The 19,708-nt window shown below is 36.1% G+C and overlaps 1 protein-coding gene and 1 non-coding gene across 14 annotated transcripts in view; one reads left to right on the top strand and one right to left on the bottom strand.

Moving 5' to 3' along the window:
- EDA (ectodysplasin A) overlaps window positions 1-19,708 on the bottom strand; it is a 284,129-nt gene that overhangs the window by 107,187 nt on the left and 157,234 nt on the right. The gene's annotated exons all lie outside the window — the stretch shown is intronic.
- LOC112477171 lies at window positions 7,600-7,718 on the top strand. Its single transcript, XR_003045348.1, has one exon. It is a non-coding gene; the product is annotated as a 5S ribosomal RNA (ribosomal RNA).

The raw sequence follows: 19,708 nt of genomic DNA, 5'->3' as shown, positions 1-19,708 counted from the left end.
CAGAACGAAAGCAAAGAGGAAGACAAAGAATCAAGAGTTAAACTCAACACAACCTCTTTAGAACTAGAATGTATTCCTGGAGGAAGCTATAAAATCCATATTTCCAGAGAGCTTTGTCAATCAGGGAGCCTCCAAAGCTCCTAGGCAGGAAGATAAAGAAGGGCTGAGTAAAAGGTGTCACCCATGAAACAGGAAGAAGATAATATGTCTATAACCAGACAGACCGTTCATGAATGGATTCTCAATTCTCCATTTGGGATGTCACAATTCTGAATTCAACTCTGACAAATACTAGTATTCTGTACCTCATGGTAGTTGCAGGCACAATTTTACAGATTTTAATGCCCTGGTCAATAAAAAGCAAATGGATTCAGCAATGAGATCATATCTGATTTTATTTCAAAATACAGTGTGTTCTACACCCAGTATGTGCTAGGTATTGTTGGAAGCAGATGGACGAATAAGAAATCATTTCTTCCTTCCAAGAGGTAGACTAGCAGGGGAGAGAGGACAGATGCGAAGAACGGCAGTATAGGAAGAATGTCTGAATAAAAGTTTAAAAGGTGCTGGGGTATTGTGGGAAACTTTTCACTTTTCTTTCCACTGGGATCCTATGTACAAGCTGACCTCCCGTTTTTCTTTCACCATTCACTGTGATTAGTTAACTCTACCTTAAGCAATGACATATTTTCACATGGACCCATATCGTCCCTTTAAATCATTGTTTCTTCCACTTTTTTTGCCTAGTTACTTCAATGATAACCTCTCTTTTAGTCTCTTTGTTCTATGTGTGAACCCCAAATGACTGTAATCATGGCTGATAGTTATAAGAGCATTACTAGTGAGATACCTGTATCAAGGAAAAGGAAAGCCATCCTTTCTGAAGTGAAATTAGACATAAAACCTGTGCCAATTTCTAATGTCCACTGAAAGCACCCAGAGATTATCTTCAGGAAGAATCACCAACATCTCCATCTATATCTTCAATTTGTAATTAACTGTTATTTCCATGCTTTAGCATTCAATGTGCTACTGCTTAGTCAATTACATATATTTGCTTTAATGACTAGCACTGAGACAGCATTCTTGTACATGATTTCTGAACTTAAGGTACAGTGTTTTAGTTTTGTATCTTGGGTTAAATCCAATTTTGTAAACTAACCTGAGATTTTCCCCATGATAACAGCATTGTTTCTATAAGAAAACATGCAATTGCCAAACAAGTAACCTAAAAATGATCCTTTGGAATAAAACTCATTTCACAAACTGAGGGGATGCCTGTGAAGCTGTGCATAGGATCTCCTTTAGTACTTAATAAATGGGGTCTAGCAAAGTTACTTCAAAAGTAACTGCTAAGTAAATCTCATTTTCCAATTGCCTTCTAATACAGTACTGGAAAAAACTTCAAACTGAAAACATTTTTGTCCCTAAATATAGTATCACATTGTGTTATCAGTGTAGGCCCACTCCACTATAGGCTGGAAACTACAGCTTCATAGCATAAGCAATTGATAGAAAAGAGAGCAACTGGGAAGTTATTATTTCATACTCTTGCTAAAGGAATTTATCTAGGCTCCGTAATTTCACTTGAAAGGCCACTCAGCAATGGAACTAGATCTCCAGTGAATGTTCATTTTACCAACACCACATTGATTGACCAAAAATAACTTTTTATGTGACAAATACATTCCTATTGAAGAACTGCCATGACAACCAAACCACTGGCTTCTGTGATTAGACTATAGAGGACTGATGAATTACATATGCCATATACATTACACAACTGCCATACAGACACTTCATGGGTCTGAGTTTGCGGCCAAGATGTTAGGAATAAGAGAAGTGGGGGTTCTATGCATTGAGCATTAGGCTAGACATGTTACATGGATTAACTCATTTAATAGTCATAAAATAGCAGTCTTTCTTTATGTAATATTTTATATATGAGGAAACTGAGGCACAGAGTGCTGAAGTAACTTGTCCAAGGTCACACAGTCAGTGGTAGAGTCTGGATTTGAACCCCGGTAATCAGCATTAAACGACTAAGGTCTTAACCACCACGCAATGCAATAATGCCGCTGTTGAATATGACAAGGATGATAATATAAGTACTAATGGCAACAAACACTAATATAATGTTGACTATTCAAGGCACTGTTCTACGTACCTTCCATATATCAATTCACTTAATCCTCACAACAACTCTATGAAATAGGTATTATTCCCATTCCCATTTTTCAAATGGGGAAAGTTTGGCAAAGACAGGTTTAATAATGAAGCCACATTGTCTGAATTTGAAGCACAGACCTTTTACTTCCTAACAGTGTGACCTTAGCCAAGTTACTAAATCTCTATAACAAACATAGCTGGGGCATAATAGACAAAAAATAGCAGGTGAGGAGCTCAGAAAAACAATTCAGGCTCAACTATTTCCTAGCTCTGAAATCTTACCTCTCTTAGCCTCCCTTTCTTTATCTATCAAATAGAGAACAATTTTTAACTCACAGGGATAGTGTAAGGATTAAACAAGAATATATGTGAAAGTACTTTGGAGAATGTAAAGTGCTATATAATTGCATAGAATTAATGAATAGAGTGATAGAGTAGGTAGGGAGAGTTGAGAAATTTTATGCATATGTATGTAAAGTGTGATAATTGGAACATTTAATACTCAGACAGGAATTATGACCTCCCTCCTATTTGCAACATGGTCTTTTAGAATTTTGGGTAGTGATAATTCTCAGTTCTGCTAAACAGACCTGAAGCCTGCAGTTAGACTAAGGACAGTTCATTATAAAACAATCAAAAACTGCAGCAAACGGTAACCTGGAGCAATGAGAAAACAATTGCTGATTGCTATGATTAACATGGACCATTCAATAAATCCAGTGCACCAAATCAAGCCTACCAGACATTGTGTGTCTCTCACAGAACTAGTTCTATCCCTGTGATGAACAGTAGTGCTGGAGAAGAATAGGTGTTCTCAAATATCTCCCTTCAATACATCCCACTCTGGCTCATTGGATGGTATGATCTCACCAAAGAAATATCAGCACACAATGGCTCTCTTTTAGGACTACACTTTGTAACAGAGGAAAACACTTAAAAATCACAGTAGGAGTGGCAGCCACCAAAGTACATGGGTGCAAATGCCTGCTCAAAGCCTTAGTAATTGTAAAGAGGAGAAAAGCAAGAGAACTCTTTCTCAGTCATAATCTGGCTCCCGATACCTCAAACAACACAGTGGCACTTGCTATTCAAACCACTGGAAACAAGGATGGGGAAATGCTGACGATGCATGTGAACTGTCACCATGCAAAGGAAACTTGTTCAACAGGTACAGCAACTAGGGCTGTTTCAATTTTATTATTTTCAATAAAAAGCTATTTAAAGGTGGTACAATACTTTATTTTATATACTTTTAAAATATAAATATATTCACGAATCAGGAAGAAATTCTTTCTTACAGTACTTTAGATTGTAGCAGTCTCCAAATTTTGTGGCACCAGGGACCGGTGCTCCTATGAGAATCTAATACCGATGAACTGAGGTGGTGATGCTGGCACTGGGGAGCGGCTGCAAATCCAGATGCAGCTTTGCTCACCTACCACTTCCCTCCCACTGTGCAACCTGGTTCCTAACAGGCCACAGACCAGAACTAGTCTGTGAACCAGGAGCTGGGGATACCTGTTTTAGAACACTTTTTAGAAGGTGAGGAACTTTTTGTTCAAATAAACTCTTAAACAGAAATTAAATATTTAAAACATAAAAAGTGGAACTTTATGTTATATGTTTTTTAACTATGTAAGCAGTGGAACTTCCAGTTATAATGACTTGGATAGGGGTAAGATTAGAACCTTGTAGCCAAACTCTATCCCCCTAAATCAGAAATTTCTAGAATTTTAAAAAAGAAATCACTACTTTATTATCTCATGCTGTCCAAATTGTTTATTAAGTAATATAACCGTGTACTTATTTTCACCTCACATTCATGTCCAGTCTGAGATCATGCCAATCAAATTTAATCTATGTCCCTATCTTCTGGAAAGTCAAAATCATTAAGACTATGGTTCCATAGAGATCTGCCTAACAGATATGGATTTAATTACCTTTTTTATACCTCGGTGGCACAGGCATCTATAATATTTTAGTGCTTTCCAGTGTTTCTGTCTGTACTGAATAAGTGGGCAAGAAGATCAAGCTCTGACACATTGCACTAGAGGCAATACGGGATGAATCCCTGCCCTCTCATTTCTTCACAGGGGATGACTTAACCTGATGGATCTCTTAGTAATCAGCAGGGTAAGAGAGGAGCAGCATGGGGGCTACATTACCAAAAGGGACTGACTCATTTAAAGAAAGGCTTTTTTGTCATTAAACATCTATCTTTCAAGAAGCAAACAACTGGGAATTTAGAGAAAGGAAAGTGTTTCCTGGTCCACTGAGGTAACTGACTGACTGTTGAGAACAAATGCCAGTAGTTTAAGTAAAATCAAACCTCAAGGATTAAATGGAAGAGTATACCTAATTTTAATAAATCTTTTGAACGTTCAGATCCTGCACTTCATAACTCAAAATTTCTCGTATTTCTGTCTTCATATTTCACTCTAAAAAGGCAGAGTGGAGAGAATTTACAAGTGAAGAAAAGGTATATTTGCATTCAGAATTTACTTTCCTTTCAGGTTCCAAGATTTGAGCTTAAATACTCTGGCTAAAGAAAGAACATTCAGGCAGTTTTCACACCACCAGTTCAATACTGGTATTTTTTGTCTTTAAGGAGGTGAGGGGGGCTGTGAGGGTCAGTGGAGAGGGAGAGTGTATATCAAAGTTTCTAGAAGGCTTGACTTCCTATTAATAAGAGAAAAAGATAGGTAAAAAGAAGGGAGAAGCATACATTTGTGCTAATCTTCTTTCTCTAGCTTGGATCCCCAGAAGGTGGAAAAATGCTGAGTTTCCTTTGATTTTAGTCCCTTGTCTATCCAGGTAAAGACAAGTTCATTTACCTGAGAAAAAAATTCTATTGTTTCAAAGCAAGAATGAAAAAAAATGTATGTATAAAATGGAAAAGTGATAAGAAATTAAGCAGAAAAATCCCTTGATTTTTTTTTTCTTTTCAAAATGTGAGTTGTAGAGGGGAGTGAGTATAGGGAAATAAAAGTAAATAGTCTTAAAATAGCCAATTTTATATCTATCCCAAATAAGAGAGGAGAGGGGAGAGAGGGAGAAGGAAGGAGAGAGGTTATAGACATGAATAGGTCAAATGAACTAAAGTAGCAATATGGCAAGGTGGAAAGGGGTCGGTCCTGTTTTCTAGTTCTGCTTCTGCCACTAACTCCGTGTGGCTTGCCTTAGGCAAGCATCTTAACCTCCCCGTGCCTCAGTCCCTCACCCCTACAAAATGAGGGGATCGTTCTACATTTTCTAAAGTCTCTTCTAACTCTATTAACTCAGAATGTGTAAAATAATATTGTACATGTTATGAGCTGAATTGTGTCTCTCAAAATTTATATTTTGAAACCCTAGCCCCCAGTATCCTACTTGGAGATAGGTCCTTTAAAAAGGTAATTAAGTTATTAAAATGAGGCTGTCAGGATAGGCCATATCCAATATAACTGGTGTCTTTATAAAAAGGGCAGATTAGGACACATGAGGAGACACTAGGAATGCATGCACAGAGAAAAGACAGTGTGAACAGACAGCAAGACCGTGGCCATCTGCAATTCAAGGAAAGAGGCCTCAAAAGAAATCAACCTGGTTCACATCCTGATCTCAGACTTCCAAACTCTAAAATGGTTAGAAAACAAACCTCCGTTATTTAAGCAACCCAGTGTGTGGTATTTTCTATGGCAGCCATAGCAGACTAATATACTGCATCATTTGAGTAAAAACAAATAATTTATTTCAAATGGAATGAACTTTCACATCTTCACTAATAAATTGTATTCAGGCTGATTATGCTGGAGGTTCAGATTTCCTGGCTTTTCATTTCAGAACTTGTAAGCTTCCAGTCTAGCCACAGAACAAATCATAACTGCTGTTATGGAAAGTCATAACCTATAAGTCAAATGTCAAGGGGATCGAAACTTTAGAGCACAATGAAGAGAAACTAGATGAGAACAGTTTATCAGAACAAAACTTACATAATATAAAGTGTTTTATTTTTACTCTTTTAGCCTAACTTATAATCAAAACAGCATTTTTCTTTTTTGGTTCTAGGATGATGTTAATGTGTCTAAAATCAGGGTTTGATATCTTGGTCTGCCAATTGGTTTCTTCTTCAATGGCTTTAGACTGAGGCAGAAAGATGATAAGGTGTGTGCATCAGTATGTGTATTTGTAGGTCAGGAAAGGGTACAAAGAAAGGGTAGAAAGAAGAGGGCTATAGATGGCTCAGTACAAATCTATTATCATCACTGGAAACTAAACTTAAAGGACCCCCAACAAGATAGTGGTGGTAGTGGAATAGATTGTCTCTGCTGGAAGCTAGTGTTACTGACACCTTAGCGGGACAATCAGACCTCAGAGTGGCTGACTAATTTCATTCAGAATAATTCCGCAAAAACAGAATCTCATGAAGTTGGAACTGGAGGGAAACTTAGAAGCCATCTGGTGCATATGTGATTTTATGTATTTCTATTCTGTATTAAATTTATTTCTAGTCTAATCTTTATTATCTCTTTTCTTCTGTTAACTTCGGGATTAGTTTGTTTTTGTTCTAATTCCTTGAGGTGTAAAGATCATTGTTTAAGATCTTTCTCAATGTAGGAATTTATCATGATAAACTTCCATGTTAGTACTGTTTTTGCTGTATCCCATAAATTTTGATATGTTCTGTTTTCATTTTCATTTGTTTCAAAATTATCATAAAGGTCATATATGAAAAATCCACAGCTAACATGATATTCAATGGTGAAAATCTTAAAAATTTTCCTTCAAGATCAGGAACAAAGTAAGGATGCCCACTCTCATCATTTCTATTAAAGTCCTAGCCAAAGCAATTAGGCAAAAAATAAATATAAATAAAAGGTATCCAAATTGGAAAGGAAGAAGTAAAATTATGTTTTTAGATGACATGATCATATATGTAGAAAACTAAAGAATACATGAACGCACAAATACCTGTTAGATAAAACACACACATTCAGTAAAGTTGCAGGATATAAAATGAACATACAAAAATCAGTTATTTTTCTGCAGACTTACAAGCTACCTGAAAAGGAAATAATGAAAATAATCCCATTTCCAATAGCTCAAGAACAAAATTCTTAGCAATAAACAAACAAGGAGGTGAAAGACTTTTATGCTGAAAACTATGAAACATTGATGAAAAAACTAAAGAAGACACAAATAAATGGAAAGTTATCCTATGTTCATAGATTGGAAGACTTAATATTGATAAAAATGTCTGTACTACCCAAAGGAATCTACAGATTCAATGCAATCGATGTCGAAATCTCAATGTTATTTCTTTTTACAGGAATAGGAAAAAAAATCCTAAAATTCATATGGAACCACAAGGACTCCAAACAGGCAAAGTAATTTTGAGAAAGAAGAACAAAGATGAAAGCATCATATTTCCTAATTTCAAAAAATATTACAGTCTACAGCCATACCACCTTGAACATGCCCAATCTCATCTGATCTTGGAAGCTAAGCAGGGTTAGGCCTGGTTAGTACTTCGATGGGAGACCACCTTGGAATACCAGGTGCTGTAGGCATTAAAAAATATATTACAAAGCTATAATGATTTAAATGTTATTGTACTGGCATGAAAACAGGAATATACACTAATGGGATAGAACAGAAAGCTCAGAAATAAACCCATGTATATATGGTCAACTTATCTTTGACAAGGGTGCTAAGAATACACAATGGGGAAAGGAGAGTCTCTCCAATAAATGGTACTGTAAAACTGGATGTTCACATGCAGAAGAATGAAATTGGACCCTTATACCATACACAAAGATCAACCGAAAATGGATTAAAGACTTAAACATAAGACCTGAAACTGTAAAACTCCTAGAAGAAAACATAGGGACAAAGCTTCATGACATTGGTCTAAAGCAATGCTTTCTTGGATATGATACCAAAGGCATAAGCATCAAAAGCAAAAATTGATAAATGGGACTACATCAGGTTAAATGGCTCTGCACAGGAAAGGAAACAACGGAGTGAAACACAACATACAAAATGGGCCGAAGTATTTGCAAACCATGTTATTTATAAGGGATTAACATTCATAACACATAAGGAACTCTTACAATGCAATAGCAAAAACACAACCCAATTTTAAAATGGGTAAAGGAGGGTGAGAGGTGGTAGGTAGGGTAAAAGGGGTCAAATATGTGGTGAAAGAAAGAAATCTAAGTATGGGCGGTGAACACACAATGCAATATATATGCCTTACTGTTGAACTGTACACCTGAAACTTACTAGATTTTATTAACCAATATCACCATAAAAAATAAATGAAAAAATAACAAAAAAAAGAAAAAAGAAAAGAAAATGAGAGGCATATTAAAAAAATAAAATGGGCAAAGGACTCGAACAGACATTTCTCTAAAGAAATACAAATGACCAACAAAATGGAAAGATGCTCAACATAGCTAATCATCAGAGAAATGCAGATCAAAACCACATTAAGATGTCATCTCACACCTGCTAAGATGGCTATATTAGAAAAAAAACATGAGGTAATAAGCATTGACAAGAATATGGAGAAACTGGAACCCTGTACACTGTTGGTGGGCATGTAAAATGGTACAGACACTATGGAAAACAGTATGGTGGTTCCTCAAAAAATTAAAAATAGAGTTACCATATGACCCAGCAATCCCACTTGTGGGTGTATATCCAGAATTGAAATCACAATCTTGAAGAGATAGCTGTACTTCCATTGTCATTGTAATATTACAATAGCCAAAGTGTGAAAACAACCTAAATATCCATCAATAGATAAATGTATAAGAAAACTGTGAAATATAGATTAAATGGAATAATATTCCATTTAAGAAAAGAAATCCTGTCACACGGAACATCATGAATGAACCCGGGGGACAGTATATGAAGTGAAATAAGCCAGTTACAGAAGGACAAATACTGCATGATTCCACTTATACGAGGTATCTAAAATAGTCAAACTCATAGAATCAGAAAGTGGCATGTTGTTTTCCAGTGGCTAGTGGGAGGGGGACAATGGGGAGTTGCTTTCCAATGGGTATAAAATTTCAGTTATATAAGATAATTAAGTTCTAGTGATCTGCTGTGAAACATGATGCCTACGGATAACAATACTGTATTAAAAATTTAAGAGGGTAGATCTCCTATTAAATGTTCTGAACCACAATTTAAAGAAACAAGTAAGTAGCCAAAAATACATAGTAAAAAAGTATTATAGAAGTATGTTGAACTGTTAATGATATATATGTGTATATATATATATATAATGTTATATGTATATATGCACATAATGCTAAATAATATCTATATATTACTGCTCCAGATTTTGGGATATTTGGTGTCAGCTTCTGAAAATTTGTAATCTTTTGTACTTTCTCCTTCTAAATAAATATTCACTTTTGTACACCCAAAAGTTTGTAGTCTAATTGAGGAAGTCAGACATGTAAAGAAATGATTCGATAAAGATTTTACAGGTGCTAAGATGGAAGTTTGTCTAGAGTGTAGTAGAGGTCCAGATGACAAGGGAGTGGTCAGGAAACGCTTCAACTTGGAAACACTACTTGCTCAGAGCCTTTATGGGGTGGGATAGTTGGGTGGAGAAGGGCATTCTAATTAAAAAGAGGATTATGTGCCATGGCATGGATGCATGAAATAACATGGTTCAGCTAGGAAACTGTAATTCAATGTGTCTAGAGAATAAAAAGGGAATATTCCATAGATGAATCTGGAAGGTTAGGCAGGGACCAGATAACTGAAGGCTTTGGGTGCCATATAAAGACTACATTTTTATTACTTAAACAATGGGAGTCATGAAAGCATTTTAAGCAGGAATAACATGATTCCCCCCACAATGACAGTTGAAAAGATGTTTTAGAGAGGCAGATTAGACTGTAGGCAGGGAAAAAGTTAATCTTGATGAACTAAGAAACTCTGAAATCAGGCAGCAACAGTAAGTATGAGAGTAGAGCATCAACTCAAGATGCTTTAGAGCTAGACTGATAGGACTTGTTTCCTGATTGAATTAAGTGAGTCAGAGAAAGGGAAGAGCTAAGATTGACTCTTGGGTTTCTGGGTTAGATATGTAGCCTCTGAATCAAAAAGATTTCAGAAGATAACAGGAGCTCAAGCCTTTCATACTCCTTTGGACCTCGCAAAAGGGTAAAAAGTACCTTCTGAAGTAGATCAACTTTACTAACCAGCTACAGCAGCTCTGTAAATTGTTATCTTGTCCTTCAGAATATAAGGCCACATCCATCTGTGTGGAACCAACAGACCAAGGCACCAACCATCTGTTTTCTAGGATTATCTAAACAACCAATGGGACTCATGACATGATGTGTTCAGCCTCAGCAATTAATATTGATTATAAAGATGGCAAAAATGAGCAGTCTGGCCATGACTGTCATGGATCAGTATGCAGGTCAAGTATAGATATGGCCTCAATCACACCCTCACATCATTAGGCATTATCCACTGCAAATTATGAACACATTTACAAGCAAGGGATGAAAAACACATACTATTTTAAAGTTGTGTAATGTCCCAGTAGATCTGTCTACATATAACATTTATTTTCACATTGGCTGTCTCTTTAAGAAACGAACTTTGTGGCATTCCTTACCAGTTATCACCAACAGTTGTCTCTACAAAGGTCAAAGTGTTGCTACAACTACCTAATTATTCATTCATTTCTTCAGTGCTAGAAAAGTCCCAAAAGAAAGGTCCCTAACATCAAGGAATCTCAGCTAGCTTGTAAAAGAAGACACCTACTGGTGGAAAGCTAAACAAAGACAGAGTTAAACAACAAAACAATGCTATGGTACCAGACAATCTGTATGTTAGGCATCAAGTAAGAGCTATAAATGGGAAGTACTAAGAGTTTACAGGAGGGATAAATCCTTGTGGGCTTGAACGGTAACAGTAAGTTTCATGGAGAAGGTGGGAACTGCTGTGGGACTTCAATAATAGAAAAGATTTGGGCAGGAAGGGAGGGTAGTATATGAAAATTTGATGCTATGAGTAAGCACTGAGGAGTAAGTGGAATGAACATGATAAGTTTCAGAGACTATCATGCTTGGCTAGTCAACACACTATAAAAGCAATGACACATTGCCACTCCTTCGTATCACAAATATTTAAGATTTTTTAAAGTGTCAATAGGATGTTCAAAGGCTTAAATAAATTTAGCACTGTAAGTAGAAAATAATTCAAATCAAAGGCAAGATTCCCAAAGCTTTACATCATCATTGTTCACAGAGTAACTATGCCTTTGAAAAATGATTAGAAACAATTGCTGTTCTCCTCGATTTTCGGAACTCCACTACCAGAAAGGATGGAAATAATATGTCCAAATTTAGATGTCTATAAGTGAAGGTTAGTGTGTCTTCACATTTCACCAAGTTCCTAACATGTTTAAAGTACTTAGATGCAAAAGAAGGTGTGTGGGCCCTTTTCCCAGAAGGATGTACTAGTTCCATTTACTGTACATAAAATGACTTTTTCCAGCTAGCTGTGCATGCACATGTCACCTGTCCTTATTTTCCCAAAGGGCCAGAAAGGGGGAAAAAGACAAATTCAAAGAATGAGTAATGGAAGAGGAAAAAAGCACACACAGGATTTCATTATACAAACAGGAAATTTCTGTGTGTGTATGTGTATGTATGTGTCTGTGGGTGTGTATGTGTGGCCACATGCTTGCACTTTGTTTTATCTTTCATTGCCTCTTCTCTTTCTCTCTTACTCTCATATTCTCTCTTTTTGTTTTGCTTTCCAGAGCTCAATTCTACATATATACTTTGTGTGCATTATATCATGCTATATTACACTACATACATGTTAAAGAGAATATGAAAAGAATCTCTATCCTTCAGCGGATTATAAACTAAACCATACTTACCATTTAAACCACAATAAAATATAATAGATGAAATGCCAAAATGAGTGCCACTGACAAATCGAAATAGGAAGAGAGTTCAACAGTCCTTTAGAGGAAGGTAAAATTACTGTGGACTGGGAGTCGCATATGATAGCTTCACCAAAGCAAGATTTCAGCATCTAGATTCTAGAGCTAGATTCAGGGGTTCTCATTCTCAGTTGTGCCTAAGGATTATACATGAAACATTTGTTAAAATGCATATTGCTGTTGTCCATCTCCAGAAAGTTTAACTCAGTAAGTCCAGAGCAGGGCTCGGAACTCTGCATATTTAACAGTTCCAGATTATTCCAACACAGAAGTTTCTCAGAATATACTTTGTAAAACACTGAGTAACAGCATGGAGAATAAATAGGATACAACTGGGATTCCATGAAGGACAGTAGAAAGTAAGTGAGGTTGCTGGGAGCAAAGTAATAGGAGGAATGGCAGCAAATAGTTTAAAAAAAGTAGTGGGAAGAAAAATTATGAAGTATCTTAACTGTCATGCCAGAAACTTTACATGTGACCCTATAAATGGTGTAGAGCTAGTGATGATTTATTTATGAGGACCTTTCAGGAAAAGGAATTGACTACACTGAATCACGCATTCTAACAGTAATGCCAATGCCAAAATAACAAGCACTGGACTACAGACTCCCAAAGGCTTGCCAGTAGATCAATGCATAATCACAATCAAATTTCAACTGGCCTGAGGTAAAATGAAAATAAGACAATGTGGTGATACTTTTGTGAGGCTACAATTCACTTTTTTAATATTAAATTGTTCTTTTATATTTAACTAAATATCCTTTGCAAAATAAAAAGTAGGCAACTGAGCATATGACAAGATGTTCGACATCATTAGCCATTAGAAAAATATAAAATAAAATCACTATGAATATACAACCACAAGTTTATTAGAATGGCGAAAATTTTTTAAAAAATAATGACAATACCAAGTGGTGACAAGAATGTAGACAAAATGGTACTCTAATACATTACTTGTTGGGATGCAAACTGGCACAGCCACTGTAGAAAAGTTTGGCAGTTTCTCATAAAGTAAAATATAAACTTATCTTATAACCTAGCAATTGTACTCCTAGGCATGTATCCCAGGGATATGAAAACTTACATTCACACAAAAACTTGTACCTGAATATTTAATCACCAAAACCTGGAAAGAACCCAAATGTCCTTCAATGTGTGAGTGGATAACAAACTGGTAATATCAAGACATATTACTCAGCAAAAATGGAATGAGCTATTGGTACAAGCAAAAAGTTAGATGAATATCAAAGGCATTATGCTGAATGAAAGAAGCCAGTCTAAAAGGCTACATGCTATATTTATGCATTTACATATATTTATATAATATTTTTGAAAAGACAAACTATAGTAACAAAACAGATCAGTGATTGGTAGAGAAAAGTAGAGAGAGGAGGGTATGACTACAAATAGGCACTGCAAAAGTTTTTTTAATTAAGTTTATTGGGGTAACATTGGTTAATACAATTATATAATTTTCAGGGATACATTATAATTTGACATCTGTATATTCTATTGCGTTTATCATCCAAAGTCCAGTTTCCTTCATCTACCATATATTTGATCCTCTTTACCCACTTCACATTCCCCCTATCCTCCTATATTTGTCCCCCTTAACCCCATCTACCTCCTGCCACCTCCCCCACCTCCCTGGTAACCACTAGTCTATAGTCCTCTGGTAACCACTAGTCTATAGCCCATGTCCATTAGTTTCTGTTTGTTTGTCCTGTTCATTTGGTGCTTTTGAGTGTATATCCCACATGTAAGTGATATCATGTGATTTTCAACTTTTCCTGCCTGATTTATTTCGCTTAGCGTGATTATCTCAAGGTCCATCCATGTTGTCACAAATAGCAGTATTTCATCTCTTCTCATGGCTGAGTAATATTCCATTGGACATATGTACCACTGCTTCTTTAGTCAATCATCTATAGTAGGACATTTCGGTTGCTTCCATGTGCAAGAGAGTTTTTTTGAGTGATAGAACTGTTCTGTATCCTGACTATGGTAGTAGTTGAATGAATCTATACATGTATTAAAACTCATTGAATGGTACAACTCTGCTAAATAAGTAAATTTTACTGTATGTTAATTTAAATTTTAAATAGTAGGCATTCATTTATCAGTTCCCCCAGTATTTTGGAAACCATGCTTGTCCAATGTCTGGTACATCTAGCATAGGCTACTGACAGGCAGGTGTCCTTAAGAATCTTGTTCAGTGGTGCTAGAAAGGGACTTGCTTTACATCTGTCTTGGATATCTTAATATGCACCAATAATTCTTATCACAACCCTGGGTTCCACTTCATTTTCCAAATTCCATACACATGACTAATTCTACACAGTGATTGTCATCTCAATCAGTTGTTCAAAAGCACCCAGTCCTCTACTCTCATTAACATCTGAACAAGCTACTTAAATCTCCACCACTCTCACATACTCAAAATTGTGTGCTCTCTTCTTTCAATTTTGCAGTGAAGATTATCAGGTAAGAGTGAGAGAGCAACACAGCTTAGGGCTTGTAACTAGGGGTTGCAAAGCACATCTTTTCCTGGAATCTGAAGAGACCAAGATTTCCTTTCAGTATTTCTCAGGAATTAGACAAATGTTTCTGAGGATTTCCCAGGGCCCAGAATCTCCAAATATTCCTGGGAGTTACATATTTGGTAATACGATAACAAACCTACATTCCTTCTCAATACAAACAAGTCAAGTGGGTGGGGGGACAGATGCATTTTTATTGTGTTTTCTAACACAGGCAGTCCCTTCTCAACAATTTTTTTTTCTTTTTGGTGACTGATGAAATTAATAACAAACAATATCACACAAAAAAGTAGAACTTTCATGAGTTATATTTCCTTTTAGCCCTCTGTTTTAAAAAATAACTGTTTAAAAACTGTTACTTGAAAACTTTCCTTGAGCCTGGACACTGGTAAACCAGACCATGTTTGAATTTCACAAACACTGACTCCAGAATTAGTTATCTATTGTTGCTTCACCAATGACCCTAAAATATAAGTGTCCTAAAACAATCAATATTTATTACCTTATATAGTTTCTGGGATCAGAAATTTAGGAGCAGCATAGATAAGTAGTTTTGGCCTTATGTCTCTCATAAGGTTGTAATCAAGATGTCAGCTGGGGCTGCACACATCTGAAGACTTAACTGGAGCTAGATGATTCTTCTAAGATGGTGCACCCATATGGCTATTGGCAGAAGACTTCAGCTATTTTCTGGCTATTTATAGGAAGCCTTAATCCTGGTCTCTCCATAGAATGCTTGAGTACCATCGTGGCATGGTATCAGCTTCCTCCAGAACAAGTGTCCAAGAGGCAGCAAGGTGTAAGTCTCAATGTTTTTTATGATCTAGCCTTGAAAGTCATACTCCATCATTTCCACAATGCCCTACACAGATCTGTCCTATTCATGTGGTAAGGAACAACAAGGGCATGAAAATACTAAGATATTGGGATAATTAGGGGACATCTTAGAGACTGGCTATGACCACTCCACATCAAGGAAAGAATTTTATAACTTCTCAAGCCCACAGATTTTATCAAGGCCAAAGGCTAACCAATTAGCCCTGGCAAAAGAAGGCTAACACAGAAATGATATCTAAGGTGGCTAATTGTTCTTTCCCATTAGAACGTCAAGTATTTGACAGATAAAGCCTTTTACAGGTAAGGCTGAAGCTATAATTAGGCTCTGGGAGACAAAGGCATGTCAAAAAGGAAAATGAAGAATAATATCCTGAAAATCCACAAATGAACAGAGACCAATTTCACTAATTTTCCAATTAGCCAAATGTATGAAAAATGTATCCAAGACTCAGACAGATCTCTGTGTTAAAAGACTATCACTAAAACCAACTGTAACAAAACTAGATGTGAAAAGTTATCCACAAACTACCATATAAGCAAAGTCTGTTTCAAATTAAAGAAGTAAAATGAAAATGTTTTTTCCTCTTCAATTGTGTTTGAACTAGAGCTACCCTAGTATATGAACATAGTTGAATATGTCTGGATTTTCTAGAACTATAGTTGAATCTATTCCGTATGCTATTTTATGAGTCCCATGAAAAGCCAAGTTTATGAGGTTACCAACTGGTGATAATTACTTATTTTCCTTTCCCTAATTTCCTTCTTCTCCACTCATCAAGACTTTAATTACACATTCCACAAGAATTAAATTTAAGCCTGAAGAGGAGAAACGTACTTATGCTAAGGTCACTCCTGGGAAACTAGAAGTGGAACTAGGATGTAGTGGATGTCAGTTATGTCAGGTGGCAATGGGAAAGAACTCATTCATTGCTCACTACTACAACAGGTTTCATCATCCTCATTTCATGCCATTTTTTATATAGGACTGAATGAATTGTGCTTGTGAGACTTTGGAGACAAAAGCAGATGTGGAGTGTTCTAAACAAATGTCTACAGAGGGAAAACATATGCAAGTAGTGGCCAATGTAGCAGAGATCCAACCAAAAACTATTGAGAGAAGGGGCCCTGCATTGTAAAATTTGTTTTGTCCAGTCTCAAAGGAATGGGCTTGTGACAATGCGGTAGGCTGATAAAATTTTTCCAATGTACTTCAAGGCTGAGGTATAAGGGACAGACACACAACTTCTAAGAGTACTGGGTAGCTGTGCCAAAGCAGAGAAAACTCACCATGTTTGGGAGCATAACTCTGTACCAGAAATTCAAACGCCTTGATTTTTACTAGCAGATCAAGAGCAGCCTTAAAGAAGATCCTTTATTTCCCATCATTTATATAGGAGCTAATCTAAAGTCCGTTTGGATTTTTCAGAAGTCAAAAAATAGTGATCCCAATCAATAAGTGTTTTCAGAGTCTGTCTTCCAAAGATGGGAATATTTGCGTTTCTCTTATCTTCTCCTAAATTTCCCAACTCAGTTGGGTTAAAATTGGTCCAGAGCTCTCTTCTTGATGCCTACAAACCATAAAGGTTACAAATTCACTCTAAACTACATTTCTTTCTCATTATATTTTTCTTCTCCCCTTCTCCTTTTTACGGGTGTTATCTCATTTATACTCTGCTTCATTCTTGAAAATCCTATTCCATATATATGATACTTTACAGTTTACAAAGTACATCTATGAGGTAAGCAGGGCAAGTCCTATTATACTCATTTCACAGATAAAGTAACTGACTTACCCAGCTAATGCAGAGCAAAGTTGAAATGAAAAAAATCTCATCTCTTAACTCTAAATCTAGTGTGCTTTCTACAGTACTGCACTGACTGAGAAATATTTTACATAATAAAATAAAAGGTATAGTAAATACCTCTCAAGATGGAAATGGCCAAATAGATGAGAATAAGGACAACCTAATAAAATTCAAGTCTCTGTAAAAGAGTAAAATTAGCAAATTTTGGAGTGTTGAAGGATTGCTGCAGTGGTTTAACGGAGGTTGTATCTTAATTTTTTAGAGAAAAGTATATTTTTTGTTCATCTATTTTTACCAAATGTAGTTCACTAATTCATAAGCTCCTTTAAGGCACCTTCTTCATTACATGTACCTTTGTATACCACACCTTATAATCCCTTGCCTTAAACAAGATAAATACTTAGTTAACAAGTTGTTCAAAGAAATGAATTCAGTCTATATAGTAGATGGTAAAAATAATTTTCTTTTTTCTCAAAGTCACAGAAGCAGAATGACAAGACTGAAAGAGTCCTGTAGAAAAGTTATCTTTTCCATTACCTTCAGGTAGGACTACACTCAGCCTAGGCTAGACTAAAAATCAATCATCCAGATCCCTTGTTACTAAGAGCTCTCCTGGGTAGAAGATGCTGTAAACCCTGTTTGTCACAAATTGATTGCTTTTAAAACATTCATTTCCAAAAGTTTATTTCTATAATTCTATAATTTATAATTTACATTCTGTATTGCTTATTCAGCTTCAAAGTCTACAAAGTAGAATTATTCTGCCTGAAGAAGAAAATAAATTGCCTTAGTGCATCTCCAATAATTCTGTATCCCAGCTCTACTAACCCTTACCGATTTCTCCATATCCCTGAAGGCAAAAGTTGGAGCACAAACCTTGGCACTTTAACAAGGATTTTTGAAATTTTTGTTGCTGTTCTCTAGCACTATTCTCTATAGTAACAAGGCTAAACCACTGAATTTTTTTTTGTCAACTAGACTCTAGATACATTGTTTTGTACATTCTTTTTTGACATTTTGCTCATTTCATTCATTCATCCATTCAACAAATATTTATTGGGCTCTTACTATATGCCAGGCACTGTTCTATGTTCTGAAAACACAAAAGTAAACAAGATAAGCAGAGATCCTGCTTTCATTCTAGTAGGGGAATGACTGACAGACAATAAACTAGGAAATTAATTAAATATGATAATTTCTGCAAAGGAAATAAACAGAGAAAAGAATGGGTTAGGAAACCTCTCTTAGGAGTGCTGTCTCTTGCCAGCCATGCATAAGCTTGTTGAAGAATTTTCCTGGCAGAAGGAAGAGCATGTTCAAAGCTTGAATTAGGAAGAAGCTTGGTGAGATTTAGGGAAAATATAAGAAGCCACTGTAGCTGGAGCACAGTTGAATTCAGAGCAGCATAGCATCATATGTAATTCTAGAGGTAGGAAGGAACTTATAATTAATGTCAGAGAGTAGCTATTGAAGAGTTTTAGGCAAGGGAATGATAAGTAAACACAGCAGAGTAAATGTCACCACATCTCCCTTATTTTCTCCAACACTTGTTAACATACTGTAGTAGAGTTTGGGAAACAATGGTAGAGAGAGTTGGTGGTCCATTCTAACTCAAATCTTTTTGGGCTCATAACCAATTTGTTCGCATATTGCTTCCTAACTCTTGCTGATAACGCCATTCTTAAACTAATTCACCATCTGACTATCTCCTCTTGATGTCAGAGTTGGCTTCCTCTCCCTACCCTCAACCTCCATCTCATACAGTTCTTCGTCAGTAGCAAATATTTGTGGGATACTCTCTAAAAAGCAAGGGGGAAACTAACATAGATGGTCATGGAGAACATATATACAACTGAGTACAAAAGAGAATATTTTCAAAAAATAATATTATTCTTATTACTAGGCAAAAAATTAAATACTGTGATATGACAAAGTTAAGGCCAAGCAGCCCAGTACTTTTAGACTAAGGTAGGCAAAAAGTGCATGACCTTTCCATCAATTAGTTCACTAAAGCCATGAGATAAAATGAGCATATGGGATTTTAAGAGCTTCCTGGATGAATGAAGGGAAGAGGCTAGGGTATTTAGGGTAGGAAGTTCCAAGCCCAAGTTATAGTTTTTGGAAAGTTTCAACTGTGGATCTAGATTAAAAAGATGAAAGGGATAAAAGTATTTCACTAAGAGGGGAGAATAGATGATGAATAGAAACGAAAGAAGAAAGGCAAGTCGGAAGTGGCCTGGTGAATGGCTTTGAAGCCATTTGGACCTAATCTCTATAAACAAAATGTTACTTTTGGCTTATTTGTTACCATCCTATTGAAAACAGCTGGACAGAAATTCAACAATTCAATCAAATTTATATAGTCTCACTTAAAATATAGGCTA

The sequence above is a fragment of the Pteropus alecto genome, unplaced genomic scaffold (genome assembly GCF_000325575.1).
Source record: "Pteropus alecto unplaced genomic scaffold, ASM32557v1 scaffold312, whole genome shotgun sequence".
NCBI classification, from domain to species: domain Eukaryota; kingdom Metazoa; phylum Chordata; class Mammalia; order Chiroptera; family Pteropodidae; genus Pteropus; species Pteropus alecto.
This window is presented reverse-complemented; position numbering and strand designations above follow the sequence as displayed.